The 22,843-nt window shown below is 40.8% G+C and overlaps 1 long non-coding RNA gene across 1 annotated transcript; it reads left to right on the top strand.

The window, feature by feature from the left end:
* Nucleotides 1-1,236: 1,236 nt before the first annotated feature.
* LOC129209492 (uncharacterized) lies at nucleotides 1,237-15,862 on the top strand. The gene is made up of 4 exons (XR_008578093.1): nucleotides 1,237-1,368; nucleotides 2,481-2,607; nucleotides 4,722-4,841; nucleotides 15,793-15,862. It is a non-coding gene; the product is annotated as an uncharacterized LOC129209492 (long non-coding RNA).
* The last annotated feature ends 6,981 nt before the right edge of the window (nucleotides 15,863-22,843 follow it).

Raw genomic sequence — 22,843 nt, 5'->3', positions numbered from 1 at the left:
ATAGTAATGCTACCAGAGAATGAAATATTGTAATAATTGGAGGGATTAATTTCTGCTCTTGGAACTAAGTATATTCAATGTCACTAAAGTACTGGAGAGTTTTTCAAAGGCTGGATGATAGAACAGCCAGTGCTTATCATCTGTCCAAAAACAGGTCCCTTTTTTCTCGCTCAATTTACTTTTAAAACCCAGGTCCAAGGACTGTGGTGTGGGGACCTGCACTGGACACAAAAGCAGCCCAGGAAGTACTAAGGCAGGGCTGTGCATGGTGGAGCAGGATGATTACTTCTGAAGAAAGCAGAATGGTGAGGAAGCAGTGCCCAACTGAGATAAGTGATTTTTATCCCTTCTGTTTGCAAGTCTTTACTATCTTTAATGCCTGTTGAAATAAAACATTTGGAAGAAAAATCCTCCCTGACGGTTTAACTTTCTGACCTTTTGGTTAAATTCTAAAGATGTTTCTGCTCCTCATTTGTCAAGTTCCCAGTAAAGCCAGAGGAAGGCAATACTCCTGTTACACCGAAATGTAAACTGCAAGCAGAATTATAAAAAACCTCTACAAGCCTCCTTCATATGCTATAAAAAAGCTTAGAAAAGTACATCTTTGCACTTCTGTTTCATTTTTATTATTGTCTTTCACCTCTCTGCTTCTATTTCTCTAAATAGAAAGATAATAGTATTAATCTATTCCTTGGGGCTCTTGTAAAGATTCATCAGTTAATATTTATGCAGCAAAATGGAATAAGTGCTGTATAAGTGCTAAGCATCATTATTGTTCTCTCTCTTCATTAGCACATCGTGTACATCTGAAGTAGACTGGATAAACACAGAAATTAACTGTCCTCAATGTAAGGCAAGTGAGAAAGGTAACATGACTGCTAGAGAGCCGCGAATTAAAAATGTTTGCTGTGGGTGATGTCTGTGTCTAACAAAACAACCCACTAAGTTTTAAATAATTAAATATATTTCTTTACTCATTTGAGCAAGTTCTGTCTGCAGCAAATAAGCTCTGAGAATATGTCCAAATTAAATATGCTGCATGTTTCCATGTGAGTTGTGCTTTCGAAACCGCACATATAGTAATAAACACAGGAAATAAATGAGATCTGCAAAGAATCACTGAGGAGGTTTCAGGATTTTAGAATGCAAAACCTACTTGCTGCTTCAGTTGAATTCCTGTTTAAGAAGCAGCCGCTGTGGGACGGGACAGCCATGGAGGAGTGGAGGGACAGCTCTGCTCTAGACCTCTGTGCTGGGAAACACCTAGAAGAGGAAACACAGAAAGAAAAATTAAAATCAGAACAAAGACAAATTAAAAAAAAAAGAAGCCCAGCAGATTGCATCGTGGCTGCAGATGGAAGAGCAGAGGTGAGCAGCAGCACACCCTTTTCAGCCAGGTGAACCCACCGCCACAGAGCTGAGGTGTGCAGCACCCACAGCACACAGCACCCGCGGCATGCAGATCCCCTCGCCCCACGGCTCCTGGCAAAAAAGGGAGGCCCAGGAGCTCCCTGCACTGGGAAAGCCACTCCCTGCTCTCTCCATCCCACCTTCGCTTAAATGCTGACTCCTTTTTTTTTTTCATTCCCAACAAAACCACCCTTCATCGCCCCAAGCTCTACCCACCATGTGATCATATACCTCTTCACCATGGATCTGTAAAATGCAGCATCCTGATCTGGCAATATTTTAACTGGAGCACACAAAACTGACACAGTGCAAAGCATCTCTCTCAGCTTAAACACATGCTCTGTCTTGGAGGAGTTTTGTCCTGAGCTGTAAAACTCTGAGCCCAATTTGCAAGCAGAAGCCCTTGCTCCCTGCAACAGCTGAGGGAGAGCCAGGCACCCCACTCGAGCTAAACTGGAACACGTTGCAGCAGTGGCATTGCTGTACAGCACTGCTGTTTGCAACTAGCTCCATCTTCGCAACTACTTATAGTAACTAATCCCCATTTCTACAGGTTTTTGATGCAGGAATTTAGATTAGTCCCAATATCGTTGGGACTTCTCATTTGTCTATCTCAAAGTCTTTTCATCTGGTCCATCTCAAAGCAGAGCTGGTGGTTGTGGTTTTACACCTGTCCAGAGTATCTTGGCTTTTGCTTTTGGAACAGCTTGCCCTCACTTAGACATTTTTCATGATGTGGCACAGTGTTATTTTCTAGCTGAGGCTGGCATGAACAGTGCACAAGTACTTAAGCTGAAATAGTCTAACAGAAATAGGCTTTTTATACTGCATCACAGTCTGACATAGAAAATTGCTGCACTTCTCTTATCAAAACACTGCAGGGCCATAATCATAGCCGCTGTCTGCTCAACCGTGCATCAGCGCCCAGCTGGGTATGTCAGCATAGGTGCAAGGGGAAAAAGAGGACTTCATGCAGAGGTTCTTGCAATTGAAATCCCTAGTTTGGGAAGTTAAAAACACATATGGGACTAAAATCAGGCTAGGAAACCTGATTTGCTTTTCTTTTCCAGAAATAACAACTTCATAATAGCTTTCTACTGGACATGATCTTCATTTGAGGGGAGGTGACTTTTATCCCTGCTTATGCAGATGGAGAGTTGAAGCACCTTTCCATGGAAACACCACAGCCATTTAAGAGTGAGTTTACTCAAGGGACTAATCCCCCCCATAACTGCTGCCTGGAGTGGCTGAGCCCTCTGCACAAGCAGCTCTTCCCTGCATCCCTCTGCATCACAACAGCCTCCTGTCCCGCTCTTCTAACCTCCAGCTAAAGCTGCTTCCCCCCAGGCTGAACCTGACTTGCAAAATGGCAATTCTTGTCACTGAAGGATGCTAAGATGTGTGTTTTGTTCATCAAGGAGCATCTCCCAAACAAACCGAATAAAAGTGTGCAACTAGGGAAAGAATAAAGATTATGGAAGAAAAACAACTTCTCACAGCACCTGGAATTTAGGGATTTGGCCTTCCAGTTGGCCAGACTGAGGCCCTGTTTTACTAAGTTACAGTATTTTACTTCTTACTGTAGTAAAGCCTAAGACTCCTTGTCACTCACCTCGAACCTATGGTTCTGGGTACTGCAAAGACTCAGTGAAGAGCTCGTCCTGCATAAAACATTTGCCTTTTGGGCATGCCAAGATGGAACATCTCAATGCTAAGGAAGCATGTGTCAGTAAGAGAATGCTTGAAATGCAATGTGCCTGTACATGCATACACCAGCTCTCTGGGAAGGCTTTAAATAATACTTTCTCAGGCACAGCATTCTCCAGCAAAAAGTCCCTTTTGTCTATTATCACGGATAATAAGAATGGTCATTACCTTAGGTAAGGGAAACATGAAAAGGATGCAAAAGACTGTGCTTAAATCAGTTCCCCAAAGGTAATGACTTCCTCTGAGTCTCCCAGGAGTCTTCTCTGTGGTAGTCCTGTTAGAGGGAGCTAATCCCACCTGCTTCCGGAGCCAGACCTCTGGAGCAGATGAAGTACTGGCCTCAGAGAGCACAGCAACTCCTGTGGCCCTGCTGAGAACTGAAGGCAAGCTCTCTGCTACAGCACCATGGTGTAGTAATTCTGCACTTTTTAAAAATTATTAAAATCTCTGTAATGAGATTAAGTTTGGGGAAGTTTGGCTTTGTCTCTCTCAGAACGCTCTGTGGAGCTGCCAGGTGGCAGCTGTGAGCAGTCGAACCGCTGAAACCTGGCCTGCTCCAAGCCAGCACTGGCAGGTAGGCAGTCCTAACAGGCACTGGGATCCTGGAGGAAGAAAAACACCCCTCAGAGTGTAAATTGTATTAAAGCGTGCCAAGGAAAATACGGGCTTTTCATGTTTGCAGAGGCCTGGAAAGTCAGGAAATTTGGGGTTGTTTCCCACATCTGCTACAGATGTCTTACATGATTCCTTCCTCTGTATCTCTGGTTTATGTACCTTCTTCTCTCACAGTGGAGAAGAGGTTGAGAAGGGCTGAGAACTGCCGAGGTGCTCTCTCAGGTCTGCTCTTGCTTGAGTCCCTTGGGCAGTGTTGCATTAACGGCTCTCTGCCTCAAACTGACGCCCCCGCTGCTTCCTCCTGCATGCAACTGTCCTGTTATACAACGCCAGGATTTAGGATTACAATGGAATTCCATCACCTGGGAGGAGGAGATGCTGGACTGCAGAGCAGAAGCAGACATGCCCTTCAGAGCAGTAAGGTTTTACAGTGATAACCTCTTCCATTAGCTCAGATTTCATCACAACGCAATTATGCTTGTTCATGAAATGCTGCCTGTTTTAGATTAGGGTTTATGTTAAACCCAAGACCCATTTTCATTTGGGGGCTTCAGAAAATAATTTGCATGCTTCAAATTTTGAATTATTGGAGACAAATTGATAGTTTAAGTAAGGGTCCATAAACTGTATTTATACAGTGGATGCTGATCCACCCCTTCTCATTCAAATCCAGTCTCTGACCTAAGGGAATCTGGCCCACAGGTTGTGCTTCAAGTCAGAATTCAGCCTTCAGTAAAGACAAATCAACTTAATGCATTTTAAATGCAAGAGTCAAATCTGGCTGGGAAGAAAGCCCACGTCAGCTACCAATCTTTTATTCTGTCATATTATCAGACTGTGTCCTACAAAATCCAAGCCAGATGTGTTTATTAATTACAAAGATTTTATCTCTATCTGGCTAGCTGATAGAGTTTAAATAACCCCAACACAAACAACTGTCTTTATAAAGAGTATTGAACCATTGCTTGTTCTCATCATTTGCATTTCAGGAATGTCCTAAAGGAAAAGGAGGAAGCATTTGTGGCAAATGCTGTCCATTAATTTGCCTGATCTTCTCCTTTCAAGAGGAATAATCACCAATGAGAAGCAGTGAAAACTGCAGATGGCAGGTAAGAATAAGTGTAATGCGCATCTATAAAATAAAATGTCCATTTTGCCATGGACAAGAGCTAGTAAAAGAAACTCAGTGAAGCAGGCCAGTTTTGCTCAAAGGTTTTGCTCTGATCAACATCGTCAGAATCTGACTGTCAGAAGACAAAATGTTCTTTCTTCGAGCAGGCCATTACATTGCTTTTTACACGCTCTTTGCATTTCAGAACAACTCCTTAAAGCAGCCAAAACTTCTAGGGTGTTCAAAACTTTTCCAGATAAGCAGAGAGACACTTTGCAGGTAAAGGATAATAGCGATTCTTAAAAAGGAAGATTGTCTTGAATTTTCATGTTCCTAGCAAATTAACTGGTTTTCTTTTTTTTTCTTTTTTTTTTCTTTTTTTTTTTGGTACGTGTTTCAGCAATGACTAAATGGTTTAGTGCATTTCTTCCATTCAAAAGGCAAAAAACATTTAATCAATGCAATGTCTGGATCATATTCTGCTAAAATAGCCACCTCCAGTTTGCATGAACGTTTCAACCTTTCTGAGCCTGAGGCACCTCCTTAGACAATAGATTTTCATTATAGTCTAACATGCAGTGATGCCATCCCACAGCTCTGCTAGGATGTCACACACCGCTTTTGGTTTCAATGTTAAATGCCTCCCCACAGCTACTCTCAGTTGGAGATGCACCCATGTACCAGAGCCACCTCCCTCCTAGCACTGATCAAACGTTTGATGGCTTTGTTGGAGAGCAGTAGGAGCAAGGAGAGCATCATGAGGCAAAGTAACCAGCAGCTTTTATGATGGGTAGTTTTGGATCCTTGCTTACTCGTATCAGTACCAACGGATGTTTGCTTGTGTGTTTTTCTGCTGATTTCAGTGATGTAGGATCAATACAGTATATTTAGCAAAGTGTGAGTTGATCTGCATTTGGCATCTTCCATAAACATTTGTGGGAACTGTGAGAGATGGACAAAATCTTTATGCATCTCTCTGCTTTTCAGTGTTCACCTACTGTTAGTGGTAAGCACTTTGCAGACTTGCCATTTGGGATTTGTCTCACCTGCCTATAAATATCTGAAAGGCAGGCCCCTGCTCCAAGACAGCTGCCTGGGTCCCTTCCAACAGCAAATGGCAGGAACACGTGTTGCTGCAGGGTGAAATATCTCTCCTGGGCCAAGATGAATTGCCAAGTGCTGGTTACTGTCAATTATTTCCATTGGCTACAGGAGAAGTGCGGACAAATAGCTGAAACCAGATAATTTTTAGATAGTTAAAACAAGATGAGACACATCTACCCTTTGCAGCTGTGTCTGTTTTACTTTGCTTTTAAAAGATCTGCTTGGTTTTACAAAATATAAGCAAGATGCTTGCTTTCAGGACAAAGCCAGGAAGATTAAAGAAGAAACTTACTTCCCTCATTGGCACATTGTTATTCTTCCCTAGCCGTCTACCACTGGTTTTTTTAACCTCCTTCCTGCAAAGCGCCTTATAGTGGGCACTCTGAGGTAGCTGCTGGATTGAAATGAACCTTCACACGAGTTCAAGATGGAAATTCAGCAATTCTGAATCCAGCAATTCTGATGTTTGAAATGAATACGGAATCATGCACAGGCACACCGCTGAAAAGTTTACATTTGTCTATTCCTTGCCATTCCTCAATTACTAGTTTGAACGAACATCTTCTGTTCTATGAGTTTACACTGCAGGGAGCCAGTGTAAAATTTGTGTTGGGCTGTTTTTCCCTTGACTGGGTTTTGCTTTTAACAAAAGAAACACATGCGAACCCCTACTCCTGTCTAGTGCTCTATTTATGCGACAATCCATAGCAGTCCTTAACTAGAACTGCAAACTGAAAGGAGGCCCCATCGATTAACATCATTGCTACCAATTATGCAATGGAGAAAAACCCTAGTCTTTTAAAAAATAAGAGACTAATTGTAGCGGTAGTTGCTAACTGCAATTAATTTGCAGGACTCTCAGAGGAATCCATAATGGAAAGCCATATGTTATAGTCCACAACTGATGCTGGGAGAGATTTGCCTTTTTACACATATTTGCTGTGTTGTAACTGTTTTGCTTGTACAGCAGGGTTTGGGTTGGTGGGCAATGGTTTCGGTGGGGTTTCTTTGCTAATGTAAGCTTAAAATTAGTGTAGTTCATATTTTAATTTTTTTTTTTCACCTAGAACATTGTATGATTCCATCTCACTTTGTCACTTGTTTTTATTTCTTTCTGGCTGAAGGCAGGTGAAGGGAGTGGGGGAGCGTACAGGGAGGGGGGCAGCACCTGAGTGTGCCAGGGCTGTTCTCTGCTGGAGAGAATGACAGTCAAAACTGCTCAAGTGTTTTACTGGCTCCCTGGTGAACAGCATGGTTTAAAAAGTATTCCAAGAGGAACTACAGAGAATTAAAAGACCGCTGAGGCTGATAGCTCTACCACGCCAACTCGTGGAAATGATTACAAAAATCTGATTCACCAAGTCTAGGGACAAACATTGTTGAGTGGGAGACTGTGACTCTTGTACAAGAGAGGTGTCTCCTCCCAGATCTGTGCAAGCTCCTGGGAGACAAACCATGGCAAAGCATTAGTCAAAAAGAAAGAACGTGGTAAGAGGAGGGTTCCCAGAAGAGACTAGGAGCAGAGTTGTATAAGGAAGTTACCACATGGACATGATGAAATAATTCAAAGTCACTGAGATCATGCCAAAGAAATTGGAATAGTGAACTTGGTTCTTAAACTTCTTAATGTGTTCTTAACTATCCCAGTGTCACTGATGGTGATGCTAAGGATAAAAGGATGCTTTTATTTTATAACAATAAACGATTTGTTAGCTAGCCTCCTCACCTGCTCACTGGTAATTTAGATTAATGGCACTTATGTCTTTTCTTTAAAGAAATGGTTATTGCAGCTTTCCCATGGTGCTAAAAGAAAGATGCCTATTGTTCTTCATGCTAATACTATAATTTTTAAAAGTCTAAGATTTTTTTTAGTCACTTGAACAGGGAATATGAATAGCAAAATTGAATTACATTTGCATTGCATAAAATAAAGATGAAATCACTTTTGTGGAGTCTTGATATACACTTAGCAAGCATTTTAAAAACTCCCATATTCCCAAAATGTACATCTACACATTAAGGATCAGTAGTTTGTTCAACGGATAACTTCATTATTATTTATACTGTTTGGCTACTGAAATGATACGCTTTCTTCTCCTTCCAGTAAGATTCTGGGTAATGTGAAAGGATCGTAGTCAGACGTTAGTTCCTGCGGATGTAACTCACTAGTCATCGGGTATTAGAAGCTTTCTTGTGCCTTTCCCCTAGAGGATAAGAACTTTATGCCCAACGTTAAAGATGGTCACATTTTTAGCATAACTTGCAACAGCTCAGTCTTCATCTTTGGAGGGTGCTGGTTCAGTCCCATAGGAGGACTGCACGTTCCTTGACGTAATCTGGCAGATGCATTAAAATCCTGATAATTAAAGCTAGTTTTATAAATTTAGGAATAAAGTATCCTACTTTCTGACTAGCCCTGCAATACTAGGTACAGTATCATACCCATCATTTGTGCTTCAAGTTCTTTATTTCATTCTGGGGACAAAGTCCACAATGGTGATCAGAAATCCCAGCAAATCTGGAGAATTTAGGTACTGAGAGCCAGTGGCCTGGTGTATTCAGGGAGGTAATGGAGAGCAGTTGTCAGTGGTAAGTGTGCATGAGTCAATGGCAGTACCCAGGCTTTACAACTGGATGCCTCCTCTTGCAATCCTTTGGCACATCAGAAAGGGACTTTCTCAGTTTTTTCATCAGTGGTAAAATGGAGACGTGATCTGATTCGTTAATTGTCTGGGAAGAGGAAAAAACCCAACAGTGCTACAATTTTGTTGAACAATTTGGTTTTCATGATCTACATATCCATATTGCTAATCAATTTACATTCCCAGCTGTCCTTCACATTTCCCATGAATTTACTTCACTCTAATAATTCAGTATCTTTTAAAATTTGACTTGAATGAAGCATTTTGTTTCCTCAACTAATTCTGACTGTTTCGAATTTGGGAGCCAGATATGACTTAGCACATCACTAATATCCCTCAACACTCTTCAGTTTTCATCATCTGGCCACTGGGGAATTCTTTGGTGGCTGAGTGTCAGGTTTTAATTACATGGCTTTGTTGGAAAAGCTGTTTTATTTCAGTCCTTTACCTTTCTGAGCCACATAAACAAAACTGGAGAACTGAAGTGCTATTTGAAAAATGGGTATTGGAAGACACTGTGCGTACAATGCCAGTTCGCATACTTTTTGTATATCACTTAAAAATCACATGGTGCCCAAACTTGCAGCATTGCACCATCCAAATCACCAAACCATTAGGAACATATGCCGGAATTGTGCTGAGGGAGTTATGATACAGTTTCTATGATAATTGGTATGTACAGTTGTTATATTTCATTTAAAGAAAGCACCTAGCAAGATGAATTCTGACTCCAATCTCATTAATTCACATTAAGCAAGATTTTGAATTACATTCAGGTATCTGGAGATGCAGCAAAGCACTTAATTCACATGGTTTGGTGGAGAAGTAGGCTACAGTCTGTTTTATAAACCTCACTTCAACTTCCTTAAGCCTGGCCCATCTTTCTTTTCTCTTCTCCAGCTCTCTCCTCAGCTCTCCCAGCCTGTGTTTCCAGCTGGCTGTGAGCCATTCAGCTATGATAGCACGGTCCTGAAGCTGAGCAAACGCAGATATCAGCACAGAGTCAGGGCTTTGCTAATCCATTGTTTGGAGATGGTACTTTCCTAGCAAGCACAGAGTGAGATCATGTCTGCTCATAAAAATGTGTAGGCAGACCCTTAGATATCAAGGTAACGTCAATTATTCCTCCAAACCGCTGGCACATAGAGTGAACCAGAGATTGAAAGCAAATCTGGCCTTAATACTCTGTTTATATGTTGTGCTGTTCAAGGCTGGGGAAATGTTCTCAGCAAGCAAACCCATGGGGAATCTACTTAGTCTGGCTATCAGGCCCAGGACCATAAATCATTGTACTAGAAATAAGTAGCAGTGAAAAACATCAACATTAGTTAACATTGTAGAGCTCTCTCTCCAGAGAAAATACAGTTGCTATAGGGATGAAACACATCTTATGGATTTGGGATGTACTTGTGTCATGGCAAACAGAATCTGGGCTACCACGTACATATGGAAGATTTTGGCGAGCCAACTTAGTGGGCACTCCCTGTTGTTTTCTTAGCCTGTGTATTGGGTTTGTGTGGCTGTGCTGACTCCAGCCTCCAGCTATGGATCATACTTCTCTGGACTCCCTGAAGAACACATCTGAATGTGGAAGCTTGGTGGGAAACAGGGCGTCGATTCTTATCGATCCTCCATCTATACACCTTCATCCTGGCTAGATGAAAGCATCCCTTGCTAGCATACCCCTGGTTATTTTCCAGTGCTGGTCTTGCACTGGAGAACACAAACAGAGCAGACAATGCCATCCATCTTTCCTAGTACAAAACAAGGACAAAATGTTTTCTAGTTTACTTACGTGAACGGCACAGTACCTTGGTAATTAGTAGTTTAGGGATTTCTCATTCTGCCAGGTTTAATGAATATTAGCGACATTGAGGAATACTGCTGTGAATAGCCGAACACTGCTGTAGTTGTTTATCAACGAAAATTTTCACTCTAGGTCAGGCACCTTGGATTAAAAAAGCGCAGTTCATCAAGCAGTACTGGATAACGTACAAGTCTTGCTTAAAAAACAAAAGGAACACAGAGGAAAGCTATTATACACAGTATTAAGTTAAAGAATTTGATCTTTAGACATTTAATGTCTTGTGAGACATTTTAGTGCTGTTAATGCCACAGTATTTGACCAGTTTGCATAGTAACAATCATATGCTAACACAGCAAACAGTTTTGCCCTGTAATATTTTCTCCTAAATTGATATTTGCATAGGTACCTTCTTTAAAGTCCTTAGATAGGAAAGTAACAGCAACATAGTGGATTATCTCAAGTGAAACCAAGCCAGTCCCAGTTTTCACATGGATTCAAGCTGCTTCCCAGGCCCTCGTGTTTTGCATTTTTGTCTACACCAAGCTACCAGTCACAAATAAAAAGCAGTCCTAAGCCTCCCCTGACAATACAATGAGATGTTTACAAAAATCATGAGATTTTTAAGCAACTGTTTGTGTCCTTGGGGAAAAGACCCTAGCATGCAGATTTGCAAGCCTTCCCCACCAAACAGCAAGCAATATCTGTTCTTTTTTAGTTTCCAGAAAGATGTTTGTTATAAATCTGGCATTAAGGCCAGGTGTGGTCACAAACAAATTTGGGAAGGTGAAGTAATTGCTATTTGCTGAACGTAATTGCTTCCTGTTATTATTTCCATGGCCATTAATGCAATTCTCTATAATACTTTTGGGAATAATAAAGTTACTGGAGAAGAACAGCACACAAATACCTTTGCTCTAGAAAACAGATGAGTACCAAACCTGGTTTGTTATATGGACAGCTGCATTGTCCTTAGCACTTCACTTTCTTGCTTTTAAATGCTTGGCATAGTCAAAGTTATGAGAGACAATTAGGTTGTTGTCACTTAGCAACCATGACTGGGTTCAGGAGCAAAGCACTTTGGAACAGACAGTACTTGACTACTAAACATTACCTCTATAGCTTACATAGGATCACTCACTTCTGTTTAGAAATGGGGAGACCGGGGCACAGAAAAACAATCAAAGTACCTTTTAAAAGAGTTCACAATCCCATTTTTCAAGCTTCTAGAGGAGCTTTATCTTCCCCGGATTTTCCACCATCCCATCACCCATACAGATGAGTTTTTGAAGAGATGTTTGAGACAGGAAGGACACAGGTAAGCACCTAAGGGTGTCTCAAGGCATCTAGGTGCTAATGTCCCCAAAGTCAACTGCAGTGAAACACCTACATACTGTGGGTGTTCCAGTAGACCTCTCCTCCTATATGTTCACATGTATCGCTTGGGTGCTTTTGAGTTTCAAGTAGGTATTTAGGATGTCCTTGGATGAATAGAAAGTTCTGAATGAAAAGATTATTACTGTAATTCTACATTTCCTGTAAATTATGAGACTTTGGTACTTCAAAAGTGGTAGGCGCATCAAACACTGGTGACAAAAATATTATTCCTTTGTATAAAAGTACTTCAAGTAACTCCTTTTTCCCTCTCCCCAAAAAACTCTAACTCAGTGGATTTATAAAAGCCCCACACTCCTTTCTCTGTCTACTCTTGTACATATTGGAAGGGCTGGGGAATGGGGTGGGACTAGACAGCACCAAGGACAACAGAGCGGACATTCTGGCCCAGACCTTGATACATCCCCACAGTGCAAATATGTGCTAAGAGTTATTTGAGAAAATAAAGCATAGGAGACAGAAAAGTGACTAATTTAGAAGGATCGCAATACTTAGTTAAGACGCAGAGCCATTCATACCAGGGGGGTTTAAAGAACCAAGGCCAACTTACACTGGTGCATACAAGGGCAGCATCAGGATCCTTCGTCGTACAGCTGCGACTTGACAGAAGTACTCCTGAATCACAGATGCAGAGTGGGAGGCTCAGGGCCACCCAGCATTGTCCAAGAGAGACTCAAGTGTGTATTTTCCTAGGAGTTTAAACACAGACTTGAAAAATATTTGAAAGATATTACAGGAGCTCCCAATGGAAGCAGAAGGTCAGTGTAGCTGGTCTCAGTGCACTAATGGATGAGGAAGCTTTTGCTCTGATATTCTAGCATCCAGCTAAACCATTCAGTTCTGGAAGACTGAATAGATGTAGCTGAAAATACCAGTAACCAAGTATTTCTCATTACTTTTAGCTGCTGAAAAATACTATGGAAAACAGAGGAAATTAATTTGGCTGGGGCATGCGATGCTTGCCTAGTAGTCCTTAAGTATTTCGTTCAGCCCCAGTACGCAGAAAAGAAAAATGTCTGAATATATTCAGTGAGGGTCCAGCTTTCTGCTTGTCGCACTAGGCGGCAAAGCTGCGACTGGCTGGAGCATGCTGCTGCTGTCTGGGGAAGAGCAGCTCGTTCTCGCTACGCCACCTTGCCTAATGTCTGGCACTAGTGACCTGCTTATTGATTGTGCCCCAGAAGTCCAGCTTTACAAACATCATCTGCCAAGGATGCAGGTACACAGCAGAAAGGGAATCAACATATACGAAGTGGAACCTGCAGCTACGAGCCCTTGGCAGTTGAAATGCAACTGTCTCCCCTCAAAGCAACTCAAAGTAGGAAGCAGAAGTGATCCACAGGAGAAGCCAGATTCCTTCCATTGTGATAGCAATAACCCAAAAGTCTATATTTACCTGAATCCCTCATTCCACCATCTCTAACCCTCTGTCCAGCCAAGTTCCTGGTTACATACCAGCTATGTGTATCTTATGTGTATTTTTCTTGTTATTACCCATCCACAGCTGTTGGACTAAGCTGCCCCATGCTGCTGGGGATCCTTCTCCATACTGAGAGGTCTGTGTACTGCCATTATGGAATGCTCCTTATGGAGCAAAGGATTTTGAAGTGCAGGAAAGGGAACAGAATCAATATAGACAGCAGAAGTCTAAGAAATGCTTACAGTCCTGTCTAATGGCACTCTTAGGTTTTAGGATATGATGTTCAGAGCTCCTGGGAACCACAGTCACAGCAGAAGCAGTGAGGTGAGAAGTTATCGCTTCAGTGTAAGCAAGCGATATTCTGTAAAACTGCTGAAAAGTTAGAGGGTACTTAGGGTTTCAAGGTTTCTATGTTTAAAGTTCTTGTGTTTTGAAAATGAAATTAGCACAAGATCCAACAACAACTTGGTATATTAGACATGTATTAATTATGTTCTATAGAGAAATGACATTTAAATTGCTTCTAATAATGTAATTGCACCATGAAACTACTGTATTTCCTTGTATTAAAATAAGAAACAATGATTGTGATTATATTTTTGCTTTATTAAGAGATACTATCTTTTTAATCTTATGTTTCTCATTAGTACAAAATAATGGATAACACTGATCTAATTCTCAGGCTCAATTTATGCTTAACTGCCAGAGAAACGTGTGCTCCTGGGTGTTTCCTTCCAGTTCCTTTCTTAAGCATGTGCAGCATTCCTGTCTCTTAAAAACCTGTTCTGTAAAAGGCTGCTATGTGTCTTTGATACTGTGGGATCCTATTCTTCCTAGTCATTAGACTCAAAAGCCTATGTGTTACCCAAACATTTGTTAAAATATTCGTATTACAAATCAGTTTCAAGACGTACTTTAAAAAACCGCTTAGATTCCAAAAGTTACCAGGGATTAGTGCAACATTTTCCAGTCAAACCCCAGAGTTTTAGGTACTGAACTGAACATAGTGTTCCTGAAAGAGAAGGACAAATTGGAAAAGTGTAAATGTTAGGGGAGGTATGAGCCAGAAGCCAAAACTCCAAATACTTTTCCCTGAATCATCTTATGCTGTGAGACTTGAAATCTGTACAAACACTGTTCCCTCCTGAGGCAGAAAGAAGGAAGAATTTGAAATCTGTAAGGCTGAAAATAACTTTCCCAAAAATCTTTCTTGTGCATTTCTCTTGCCACATTAGACACTAGAAAAGGTACAGAAGTGCGTGAATGTTTGGACATGAACACTTGACAATGTGTCATGCTGTCGTGTGATCTGCCATTAAAAGCAAGTCACAAGGGTGACTGTAATGCAAGCATTGCTGAGTACAATAGCAGGAGCTTTGGCAGTTGCAGGAGGATAACATGAAAGCAACCTGCACAGAATTCTTTTGCTCAGCGGCACATCTGCATCCTCCCTGAATCAATAAGCCCTAGGTGGAGAATCTTTCTGTCTCACCTGGTCCTTCTTTTCCTCTTTCTTTACGTGCTTTTCAAATACCCCAAGAAAACAGATGGTGTACCCCTGGAATTGTGCCTCACAACTTTGTGCTAAACAAGCCTGAATGCCAGAATTTTTTAGAGATTATGATAAAGCTGGACCTGGCTGTCTATTGCCCAGTGTCCTTGACAGGACATATCAGCACAATTTTACAGATTTTATCTCTGGTGTAAATGACCAGACAGACCAATGCCTTCCACAGGCTTTCTGTTGTCTGATAGATGCTGTAGAGAGTCCTTTCTCACTCCATCCTCCCTGCTGTGCATGCTTGTTGCTCCTCTATTTCCCTCTTCCTTTTCCTGTATGTTACTGGGTGGGATTAGCTGCGGTTGCTGAGCACTGTTCAGATACAGCTCAATGATCCGCCAATGAATTCTCTCTGTTGGTGTTTGAATTCCCCAGGTGTAACTTCCAGATTTAATTTAGTCCCATTACATCACTGGAACAGAGATCTGCATTATCATTATTCTCTGTCCTGGGATATTTTATGCTTACTCATGCTATTCCAAAAAGACATGCAAGCAGCTGCACAAAGCGTCATTTTTTGTGATGGTTTTATTTTTGCCTGCCTCAAAATTAACAGTTACCAAGTGAGTTAAAGTATTATTCCACATTCCCTGTCTAACACTACAGAGTGACTGCTCAGTACAACCACTTTACCACTTCTTTTTTTAATTATTTAAGATATTGTGGTCTTCTGAATGAGTTAGAAAATTACTTTATTGAAATGTTACTGCTACCACTGAGGACTTTTCAGCACCTCATACCACTTACTGTTACCAAGCTGATAAATATGAAACATTGACTGTTGATAACCTGCAAGGAACATTATTCTCCTCAAGTGGAACAAGCTCTCCAGTTGTGACGTATTGGAGGGATCTTTACTCTAACTGCCACCCATATTAACATGCTAATCAGCAGCAAAGTGAAGAGTCAGAGCCAAACCCAAAAACTCATCAAAACTTGAAGGAAATCACTTGCATGTTACTCACCAGTAAGGCTGGCACAGATTTGCTGTAACTTTATGTTCTTTTTGGTTTTTCTCCACAGAGCAGATGACATTTATGTGAGAGGTATTTTCCGTACTGACTGGGTGCTTTAAATTCATACACAGAAGAAAGAATAATAGGAGACAATGGTGAATCACCACTCATGAATGAAAAGTAGAGTCATAAGGGAAGATGATGTAAGAATTAGAGATTTCCCCTGCAGTCCCAGAATGCCAGCCCCATCCTCTGTGCATCCTGGTTGCTTGAAGGTTTATAGCAACTTATTTTCCTCATAGTCTCATCCTTTCTACTTATTGCCTTAATATTGGATGTGGGGCTGTGCTGCAGGTTTGGGATTTGTATTCACATCTGTTGTGATATAACCCAGCAGGCAGCTAAAGCAACCACACCACTGTTTCTTCGCTCCCTCCTCCCCCAGTGGGATGGGGGAGAGAATAGGAAAAAAAGGTAAGACTTGTGGGTTGAGATGAAGAGAGTTTAATAGGACAGAAAAGGGAGATGATGATGATAACAAGAACAATATACAAAACAAGTGATGCACAGCACAATTGCTCACCACCTGCAGACCACCGATGCCCAGCTAGTTCCCCAGCCATGGTGGCACCCCTGGCCAGCTTCCCCTAAGTTATATACTGAGCATGACATCATACGATATGGAATATCCCTTTGGCCAGTTGGGGTCAGCTGTCCTGGCCATGTCCCCTCTCAGCTTCTTGTGCACCCCCAGCCCCTTGCTGGCAGGGCAGTGTGAGAAGTTGAAGAGTACTTGACTTGGTGTAAACATTGCCTAGCCACAACCAAAACATCAGCGTGTTACCAACATTATTCTCATCCTAAATCCAAAACACAGCTCTATACCCACTACTAGGAAGAAAATTAACTCTATCCCAGGTGAAACCAGGACATCTGAGAGGGAAAGGCTTCTGTCTCTGAAGTGGTAGTTTAACTCCTCAGAGGTGGAAAGTTAAACTTTGAGAGAGGATTGGGTTTACTGTGAGAATTTCTTCCAGTCCCAGGTTTGCTGCTATTGAAAGGGACAGACATGCTTTGGTCTGCATTATGAGCTATTACTCTACATCAGATAAAGCAAATCACATTTTAGACAATCAAAAATTGTGGGGATTTTTAGGAATGAAGTTTTCACATTCTCAGATTGAACTCTCAGATTTCTCACCTGGACAGAAATGAGATGACAAATGCAATTGGTGCATACCATGTTTGTCTCTTACACAAAAGAAACATCTCTAATGTGTTGGCTTAGGTGCATTTACCTCCACATTTTCTCAGCATGAATGCAGCTTAGGTACAGGCAATGCTATGCAGGAGCTAGCATGCCACTTCTTGCTGACTGCTCTTTAGATCTCCATCCTGGAAAGGGCTGAGTACTCTCAAGTCTCCATCTAGTCAATGAGAAGTGAAGTCACACATTATAGACCGTATCTTACAAACTCTCTCTGCTGTAAAATCATCCTGAGTGAATTTTGGCATTTTTTTCTCCACATAACCAAAATGTGAAAACGGTGCCAGAACATGACTGAAACTCAAGAGCTGCCAGAAAGGAGTTTGGGTGGGTCTTACCCTGCCAGATGCTGAGTTCACAGCCTGGCTCTTGTGGGATAAGAAGTGGGTACTCACAGCAGTGTTTGCATCTATTCCCTCAGTTCTAGCACAAACCCAGGCATTTCCTCTCCATCTGTGCCTCTCACAGACTCACACACACTGTTGTCATCAACATGGCCATGGTGTGTGGTTGTCAGACTGAGACTTAGAATGGTGGACAGGTGGACGGGGCTGAATTTTTCGTGATGCTTATATCAAACAAGTGTCGCACTGCTCCCACACTCTACAGCACTATTACAGCTTTTGAAGAAGAGGTCAGTAGAAATTCAAAGGACTGTGGGTTACTTTCTTATTTCACTTCTTTTTTCCTAACCAGTCCCACTGGTGGACTGCGATCATCCATGATAAACCCCAATCCTATCACAGGGAGACAATGTACTTGCTGGAAACTTCTCCATCTTGCAGAGTTACTTTTTAGCACACAGGATTTCCTTCTAGAGCACACCTCTCTCCGGGGACCCAACAACTGCAGATGAAGCAGTCAATTCTGGCCTGCTGCTTTGCTGGGAAGAGAGCAGGATGTGATGGGGAAGAGAAGGAAAGTGCTGTTTGCCTCCAACCCTTCTGCCGCTGGAGTGAAGGTGCCATATGGGGCACCGTTACAGCCCTGGGGAGACAGAGGAAAGAGTGAAAGCCAAGGCAGAGCAAGACCAAGGCAAACCACACCAACAGCCCCACATGGAGCATGAGATTAGCATCATGATACGGATACATCGTGATTTTATATATATATATTTAAAATCACAGTCCTACCACAGCATTGTACCAGCTTTGCCACCAGCTTGTGCTCAGGCTTAGTACATCCATCCTTAGGTGCAGAGGTAAGGATCTGCAGGACATGTGTACTACTTTACCCAGCTCTTCAAAAGATTTAACCAGATCTCATGACCTTTGCTTTTCCCAGCTCCTGCCTTCCCATGCCAATGGAGAAAATAAAAAATAGGAGATATTCACAAATTACCAGACCTAATAACTTGCCCTTCAGAAGAATGATATTATTCAGAGGTGACCTGTGTCATTAGAACCAGTAACTTTACTAATTGTTTTCCCAACTGTGGCTCAAACTGTCGTTATTACTTTTAAAAAACAACGTATTGCATGAATACCAAATGTATTTCTTGGAGTTACTTAATGTCTCCCATTAATTGTGGAGAGATTCTGAATTTGTTGCCTTCATCATAAATAAAGCTATTTATTTCATTGGAAATATCTGGCTTTTCATTCAATATGAAGCACTCAGATACAACCTCATGTGACATTAAAGTCACTGCACCTTATCTCTCATCATCATTAAAATAAGGAATTAGGTACTTACCTCTGCTTAAAAATGCAAAGAAAAATTATATTGTCTCCTCTGTAGAAAGGATTTTGGGGTGACTGATCTTTAAGAACAGCAAAATGCAAAACAATATTGCATTGAAAAAATATCAAGTTCCTTTACCTTTTTAAAAATCCAAATCCATTAATTCTGATTCTTCCTTTCCCTCCCCTCACTTTGCACCTAAAAAAACTCTTTAGCAAAACCAGTATCAGACTGAAGGGTGCAACCAGTCTATAAAGCTCAGAGGGGGTTTAAAATTGAATTTTGAAACTTTGCAAACAAGTTGCTCTGAGTCAATTTTCCCACAGCTGAATCTGTGCTCTTGTCTGTTCTCATTTCCCACAGGTAGTTACGGCACTGTCAATTTGAAGTATTTCATAAATAACTTGCTGGTATTCAGCACGTTGCTTTATTTCCTCTCCTATAATTGAGTTGTGCTGGTTTGACATTTTGATTCAACATTGTAAAAAGAGCAGACTCAATTTATTGAAATTTCTGTGGTTGATGCATTTAGGACAAAATACTGATTCCATTTTGCAGTGCATTCATTAAGGGAAATGTACTTACCTTACATTTGTTTGCAGAACCAAGCAGTCATCAGGAACAAGAGAAACATGTCGCTCTTCTCCCTGGGGTAAGTTGCAACTTTGGGCAGGGACGGTTCTGACCTGAGGCCTGGTTTCCATAAGGTTTTTCTGGTTTCCCAGATGGAGTCCAGTCCCATGGTTATTTGAAAGCCATCTGCAGAGCCATTTTGGTACTCTCTTGACCCTACATGAACATTTGAAGGGTTTCTGTCTGCTACACACTATGTGAAAGAAGAGGGAGAACATAGAAGCAGAGATAATGGCAAAGGACCATGTCATTGCAAGGTGTTATCTGTGGAATCCAGATTATCATAGTAAACGTGAGAATTGACAACATACAACGCTCATCAGCCAGCTTCCTGCTCTTCCCTGCTGCTTCCCTCTAATTCTGGGGGCAAACCCTGGGTCTTGCTTCTGCACACCCTTTTGGAATTGATACAAATTTTGCCTGAATGAGGGCTCAGGATGCTCAGGATGCTGACCCATCAATACCTCCATGCCCCTTAACATTAAAGACAGTCACACACACCCCCTATTGCCACTAGCTTCTTTTTAGCAAGGGGTAAAGGGAAGCTGTGATTTTCTAAAATACTCTTCAGCTAGAGTATTCTGAAACATCAGCTGCAAAAAAGGCGCTTATATGCAGCTCTTTGTACTTACACTGTTTCCACTAATCAATTTCAACACTGTGTTGCTGTTGCCATCAAAATGTACTCTTCTGTATATAAAGAAAGGCTCTTCAACCTTTTTTTTAACGCTTTGTATTACTGTAGCTATCAAAATGTACTCTTGTGTATATAAAGCAAGGCTCTTCCACAGTTTTTCTAAAGGATGGAGACTGGAAAAAGCATAGGAATAATGGAGAAGACTAGAAAGATGTTTTTAAGTAGCAAGCATATAATGTAACTAAAATGTAAATGTTAGTAAATTGGTCAGAGACTTATGGGCACAGAGACACATGGATAGATTCTTCCCATACAAAGCCATTTTATACAAATGTGCTATATAGACACACACACACATATATATATATGAATCAATTATCTCTACCTGTAGACCAGACTTTCATAGTCACTAAGGAACAACAGAATGACAGAAAAAGGAAGCTAAAAGTGCAATAATCCTGTTGACCACTAGAAACCAGCACCCTGTTTCCAAAGACGTACTCCAGAAATAAACAGTGGTTGGAAACTTGGACAGATCCCAGTGCTGGTGGTTGTTCAGATCAGGTTTTCCATTTTTTTCAGTTTCTCAGTGTAGCAAAGATCTCTTTTTTGAACCAGAAATAGCTTCATATGGCGAGGATCTGACTTTCCAAAAACTTGTCATTGCAGAATTCTCTCATCCTTTGCTTTTAATGCAGTATTTTAATGGATTTTTATCCAACTATTCAATATCTGTTAAAATATGAAGTCTATTTATATTTTTTCTTAACTTTCTAAATTTCTAAACAAATGGCTAGGAAAAGAACAAGTAGATCTTCTATAGACACTTACTAATTGACCACTCCTCTGACCTTATAGCTATAATCACTTCTAAATCTATTTGACAAAATTTTAAATTTCTTACCTCAAATTAAGAGACAGGATTTCTGTGAGCATCAGGCTAACATATGAAAACTTAAAAGTGTCTCATTTGTATTCCTACAGAGTAGCAGAATCTGTATGCTTTTCCTGCCTCATGTTTTCCAAAACTTGAAGGATGGAACAATCTTGAGGATCTCTAGCATTTGTCATGTTAGGAAAACAATTAAAACAGGCATTATTTCCATTCAGTAAAACTGTAACTTTTCTTTGGTCTTTCTTCCATGACTTAGAAATTGCAAAGGCCAAAGCTTTCAGAAATTATACTTAAGGTGATTAATTATGAAAGTCATTAAGTATTGATTGATATTGTGGAACCATTGATTTGGTATTTTCTACCTAGACCCAAAGTCAGATTAAAGATTACAAGTAGATAGCCAGTTATTATTACTGAAGTATCAAGAGAATGATAGGATGAGCAGGATAGACCACTTTGGAATAAGCTGCCACCCCTGCCAGCGTGACTCCAAAGACAGACGCAGCCAGTCCCAGAACTACCAGTGGGTCCCAGCCAGCCTGGTCCCAGCGAAACCAATCAGGGGCTGCTGCTTGTGCTGCTCTGCTGGTATCTATAAATGTACAGACAAAAAAGCACACTTCCTATATCCCACACTCCGTGAGGCTTGTTGCATACTGTTACACAATTCTCCTCCCATTTTTATTTTGCCCTTACAGTTAGAAAAATTCCTTAACTTTGAAAAACAATAAAAAATGCTTATAGCAACTCCTGAGAGTTTTATTAGCTTCTGTATGGCTGACGGTAGCAGAACAGCCCCAAGTTTGCTTTACTATGGTCATTTAAACAAGTTAAGCTTAAAATGTTCATAGGGCAAAAATTAGGGCTTATGCCTAATGAGTACATTAAGCCTTATTATGTCTATTAAGCACAGGGAGCCACCCTTGCTGTGACTACACATTACGTTTGAAAGCTGTTATGGGCAGTGTACTGAATCCCCTAATCAAACCAGCGTGGGAGGTACTTTATTGTGACATTTAGAAACCTTCAATTACAAAATAACTAGCTAAAAGGCCAAAGAAATAGATGTTCCTAACCCAGTACCAGAAAACATAAACAGGCACTGGATGTAGGCAAAGAACCAGAAACATTATTTTTGCGTTCTGGTTTTACTTCTCTTACTTTGGTATTTTAAGATACTCAAAAAGAATAAAAAGCCCAATATCTGAGGGAAAAATTACCTCATCACTTGAGTAGCCAAAGATTTAGAAATCGCCCTAGAGACAAAAATAAAAGATAATTTTATCTGCAACATCCAAATAGAATATCTTTTATTACTTTAAAATTCAAAAATTACAAAAGCACTAATTCAAGTTTGTATGAAGTTGAAATAACTTAAATCCTCTTTTTTTTTTCCTCTCATGTTCTGTAAGTCTTTTATCGGTGGTTTAAAATGAAACACACACTTCCAGAATGTGTCTCAGGACTGGGATCCTCAAAGAAAACCAGATGGCAAACATCATAAATCTTTCTCACTTCTGCCTTTGACAGTCCCAGTCAAGAAAGTTATAAGCCTGGAAGACCAGATTTATGTTCTATTGTTATGAAAATAGTTTCTTCTTGCATCCAACATGGTTTTAATTTTCTAGAAGTCCACAGTTCACAACTTCCAGTTTAGTGAGATAGTATATGCAAACAGTTGTAGAAAGAACATATACCAATTCTCAGTTTCTTTTAGAGGCACCGGTGCATTATTTCACATACATAATGTGACTTAAGAATAGCTTAGACAAGAAACACTTGGAGTTTTTTGATGCATACCACCAGACAGCTGTAAAGAAGTTTAAATTTCAAGCACTGTCATGCACAAAGATGTCACTCCCAAGTATAACCAGAGACAAAACTGATATAGTAGGTAAATATTTTAGGCTTCATCTGCAAATGGAAGATATAATCTGTCTACTACCTTCACATAAACAGCATGGTTAAATATTTCAGAAATTTTTTTGATTGCTGATCTTAAC

The sequence above is a fragment of the Grus americana genome, chromosome 8 (genome assembly GCF_028858705.1).
Source record: "Grus americana isolate bGruAme1 chromosome 8, bGruAme1.mat, whole genome shotgun sequence".
NCBI classification, from domain to species: Eukaryota; Metazoa; Chordata; class Aves; order Gruiformes; family Gruidae; genus Grus; species Grus americana.
Note: the sequence above shows the minus strand (reverse complement) of the source record. Positions and strands in the feature narration are given on the sequence as shown.